Here is a 5,151-nt window from a genome sequence, read left to right as displayed (position 1 = left end):
CAGCCTCACTAGGAGGTTGACAGCCAGGTATATGGGTTTGGGAGGGAGTTGGGTGGGGGTTGTGAACATGTCCTTTAAGGGTTGCTATGGTAGCTATGTAACAGATTCTGGCTAGTTGTAAATTAGTGGAGTTTTGGTTTGTTTTAAATATTGAGCAATATTTATACCTATGTAAGTATCTTCTCTTTTTTTCTTTTCTCCTTGAATAAAAGGGAATGTTTAGAGCCTATGTGGTCCATGCGGATGAAAAGGTCAAGAGGAAATTGCCAAGTTCACTCTGCATCAGAACCTGTCTTCTGCAGAAGACGAACCAGCCTAGAAAGAATTCAATCATATGCTTGCTCTATCAGACTGCTGGCTCTGAAGCTGTGATAATGGAAATGGGGAGGGAACAGTAGGCTCTGCAACATGGATCCCAGACCTGGTCAACATTGTCTGGTATTTGCCTATACAGCACTAGGTAGCAAACATTTCTTCCATCATCCTCTGAAACAATTCCAGTGACATGGTTTTATTCCACACCAGAGACTTTAGTTTTTGCCAAGCTCTTTTCTTACTGATATATTTGTTTAGAATTCATTGAACTCAAATGGACTTGTACATTTTGTGTCTCCTAACCCTTGGCATCAAAACCTACTCTGATTTTTCAATGGGGATAAACTGGCCAACAACAACAACAACAAAACTTTATTGTGCTGCTCCACCTAAGTGAAGAGTTCAAGACAAACTTCAAACTACTTCTACAAGCACAGTCCATTGACATGTAACTACAAAAGTTCTTTCTACCAGAGTTTCCTGGCTGGGGACAGCTGCATCCCACTTCTGTCCCAACTATCCCATCTACGGCTTCTTCTTATCCTCAGATACACTGTTTAGGATGCCCGCTCTCATAGGTTGAAAGTTAAAGCACATTCTATGTGCAGGTTTTTGTTTATTTGGACAGAGAACTTTTAGGAAATTATTTTGAGCTTGAGTGCCTTTAAACAGGCGCTTTCTCTCCAGTTTGCCACAGGCCCTTTTAATATTCCACCTACACCCTCCATTTTGCATGTTTAAATCACTTGTCTGCCCCTAAAGGCATATGAATTTATGCCTCTTGAACAGGAGCTGCATTTCCTTCCTGGTAATTACATCTGCACCTTTCATGATCTAGGAAAGAAAATATCACTAACAATGCACAGCACATCACTGCCCACCCAGGAAGGGTGCGTTACTCTGTTTGCTGGTCTCCCCCACACTCTGTTCCTCTCTTTACAACAGTGTTGACAAAACCATTATATTTATAACATGTACTTCCACTCAACCATGTTGCTTTCTCTCCCAGAAATCTTTCTTAAAGATGCCTGTGAGCACCCTGACCAGGGTGCTGGAAAAGTGAAGATGTTCTGGATAAATGATGGGCAATTTTTCAAGGAACAAAGATGAATAAGCATATCCAGGACTATCTCCATGGTTAGTGACAGTGGCCCAAGAGGACTCCTGTCCTTTTAGTTCTAAGACAAGGTCTTGCAGCACAGGTCTCTGTGCTACCAGAACCTCAGGTAGTACATCAGGCAGTGCAAAGGGTCATTTATTTGTTGCATCTAAAGGTCAATGAGCCCCATGTAACACTTGGGAAGAAGATAGCAACACAATACCAAAATCTGCCCCTTCATCTTCCTAACATAAAACTGAGAATAGTCTGCTGTGTGTCCAAAAGTAAGGAGAGAAACAAGAAGCAAGCCTAAGACAGGCGCTATGGTTCTTAGAAAAGTATTAGGGGCATTTAGAGAAGCAAAGAGTGAAGAATGAAGGAATTAAAGGGTAAGAGAAAAGAGAAAAGAAAAGCTACAATGTCCGATGCCTCTAGTAACTGAGGAAGTGCAAATTAAAAGCACATTGTGATTTCATCTCGCTCCAATCAGAATGGTTGCAATCAAGAGGAAAGGACAACAAATGCTGTGATAATGTCATAAGGGGGAACCATCGTTCACTGTTGGTGGGTCTGCAAACGGTGCGACCACTCTTGAAACCAGTGTGAAGAAATCCACAAAGGCTAAAAGTGTATCTATCACATGACCACACCATATCAGCATGTGCCCCAAGGACTCATCTCTGTTCTGTTTCCACAATACCCGGGAAATGGGAACAACTTAATATCCTTCAGCTGATAAATGATGGTAAAGCTGTAGAATGTTATTCAGCTATTAGGAAAAAATGGATGCCTTGAGACCTGCAGGTAAATGAATGGAACTTGAAAATATTATGGTGAGTCTGGCTAATGCAGACTTGGACAAATACCACATGTTCTCTCGTATTTGTAGGTCCATGTCCTGAATCTTTAAACATAAGTATATAGTCCCAAGTGACCACAGAAAAGAGGGAAGTAAAAGGGACCGAGGATAGGAGGACACAGATGCTATGAAGGGAGAAGGTGGGGGCATTAGCTGGGAAGGTGAAGGTTAGACAATAAAGAGTGATACAGGAGGGATAAATAACACTTAAGGATGTTTTTGAAAGTCATAAGAAAACATTTTCATGTTTGCTTAAGGAATGGCATATACATGATATATACGTATATATTCATACATATATGTATAACATGCACACATATGCATACATGGTGTTTTTTAAGTAAACCCAATAGGGATGATAACTTCCCAAGAGACATAGTCTATTTAACAAAAACCCCAATTTCAAGTTAGAGAAAGCTCATTCCTAGCTGTTTGCAGGAGCTGAAGAGATTCCCAGAACAATCTAGGCCATTGCTGTTGTTCTTGGCTACCTCTAGAACTTGACATTAAGACCCTATTGCTGAAGACTCCACAAATGTCATGGGACTAAAAGGAGCTGAGCAACTTTGTCTCTTAGAGTATGAATGTGTTATTCACAAGATGATCAGGGAAAAAAGCAATTGAAAGACCTACTCATGTGTGAAACACCCAAGAGAATGGCCACCCTAGTGAGATTTCTCCAAGATGCTGCAGAGTTAGGCAATCCAAAGAGTTTTTTCCTTTAAAACTTCCCTGATGCATCTCCAGGTAAGATGTTTCTGTTCAAAATTAACTATACCATCATTATAAGTCTAATGGTTTCCTGGAGAATGTACTTTCACTAAAAGCTAGGAAAAGATTTGACTTTCTATACTACATATTTTCTATCCTTAATGACAAAGAAAAATGTTACTTTTACCCTGAGAAAATGCCTTACAATTTCATGGACTCTGATTATGAAACCTGTATTTGCTATCCTTCTATTCCTTCATTGTAGTTTTTTTTTCTTTCTTAGCAACAGTAAAGAGCTTTGTAAGTATTTAGGTTTTGATGTTATTTTTGTTACTTTCTTAAAAGTAGCAATTTTGAATACTTTGCCACCCAAACAAGTTGACAGCTACTGGCACTGTAGATTTGATTTTTAAAATGCTATTCTTGGTATAGTTACAAATGAAATGTGCAGTTTTCTTTTGCTCACTGAATAGCCCTTTTGGTGAAATATTCAAGTCATTATCTGCCGTAGTCCATGGAGAAAGAAAGCATTCAATTATCTGTAAGGAAAACTCAACAGATTTTTATGGGAGATGTAAGACAGAGTCCTTGAGTTTGTGGCACTGGGGTGGCTGGAGCAGAGATGCCTAAAGGAGGCAGAAAGCAAAACCATAATGGCAAGATGAGGCAGTGATGGAACATCTTCTTCTGTATATATGTTTCTCTTATTGGTTGATGAATAAAGCACTGATTGTCCAGTAGAGGCAGTAAGATAGGCTGGGCTAGGAGACAGGAGAATCCTGGGAAGAGAGGCAGAGAGGGACAGGAAGAGATGCCATGCTGCCAAAGGAGTAACATGCCAGATTAGGGGTCAGCCACAGGCTCGTGGCAATACATAGATGAACAGAAATGGCTTAATAATTAAGACAGAGCTAGCCAATAAGTAGCCTGAGCCATCGGCCAACAGATTTATAATAAGTATTTCTCTGTGTGTGCATTTGGGCCAAAGCAACTGTGGGACCGGGAAGGACAGAAACCTCCATCTTCACCGCAATGCGGGACCCCCGAGGAGATTGATGCCCAAATGTAGGCTCAAAAGAAGGTCAGCGAAGAAGATGGACGGTGAGAAGCCGGAGTTGGGGCTTCAGGTGACCCCCAAAATTGAAGATGAAAGACTACTAGCAAAGGCAAAAGGTGCGGGAGAGCTCATTGACAGTGAGAACCCCAGTCGGATGGCACAGACAGCCAAGAATGTTACATCGCTGGGCCTGGATGGGCCAAGGGAGCTTTCAAGGAGAGCACGAGAAGAAATCAAGGGACGTAATGAAAAAGAGAGTACTCCAGGAGGATGCATTTGGCTGGGAAGACAGAGCAGACCAAGGCTGACCTTGATTGGCTGGCAATCGTGCTGGGGGAGGCAACAAGAAAGAAGACCAAAGCAAAAGATGACATAATTTTTTCAGGAGAACAAATGCAGTTGTTTTCCCTGACTAGGTAAGCTGGTCTGTGGGAAGATGCTGGGAACTGGGCCATGCAGTCTGGAGTCTGCAGTGTCTTGCCTACCCTGTGCCCTGACACGGCTGCAACAGTCCCTCACGGCCAGGAGCCCCTATGGGTCTGGGACCACACTCCTCTTCATCTTGGCACGGAAATTGTTCAGAGGGGTATGGAGGTGAGGGACGGTCCTGTAGAGCAATCTGCTATCTTTGAGTCACAAACGTATATGACAACATTATGTGCATAACCATTTGAATGTTTTTGCTCTTTTTAGAATTTAGAGTCCTGGTTGCAATGGGGTGCCTTGAAAGTAGGGTAAGGATATTTCATTTGCCTAGTAGATTACATGTTAGGGGAGGGATGTGGGTGAGGGTAGTACCAGTAGGCAGCTTCTGCAGGAGTTGACTAGGTGCTCACTCTTCTGAGCTATCAAGGAGCCTGTGTCCCTAAGGGTTGAAGGTTTGTGCCTGGCCAGTTCTGTACAGTAGAGGCATCTCCTCACTGACCTGCTCTACCCAACTTTCCCATGCACCTGGCCAGGGCCAGTGTCCATTTTTAATGCTACCTATTGATCATTTCAGGAAACCTCTGGTTATTGTGCATCACCAAACAAGACAGGCTCCACAACTTCCATTCATATATCTGGCAGATTAAACTATGTTGTGAGGGCAGATAATGATTCAGACCTAAA

The 5,151-nt window shown here is 42.3% G+C and overlaps 1 pseudogene; it reads left to right on the top strand.

Annotated features, from left to right (window-relative positions):
- The first annotated feature begins 3,606 nt into the window (after positions 1-3,606).
- Positions 3,607-4,461, top strand: LOC110340720 (annotated as a pseudogene).
- Positions 4,462-5,151: the final 690 nt, after the last annotated feature.

The sequence above is a fragment of the Mesocricetus auratus genome, unplaced genomic scaffold, assembly GCF_017639785.1.
Source record: "Mesocricetus auratus isolate SY011 unplaced genomic scaffold, BCM_Maur_2.0 Super-Scaffold_6730, whole genome shotgun sequence".
In the NCBI taxonomy this organism is placed as follows: domain Eukaryota; kingdom Metazoa; phylum Chordata; class Mammalia; order Rodentia; family Cricetidae; genus Mesocricetus; species Mesocricetus auratus.
This window is presented reverse-complemented; position numbering and strand designations above follow the sequence as displayed.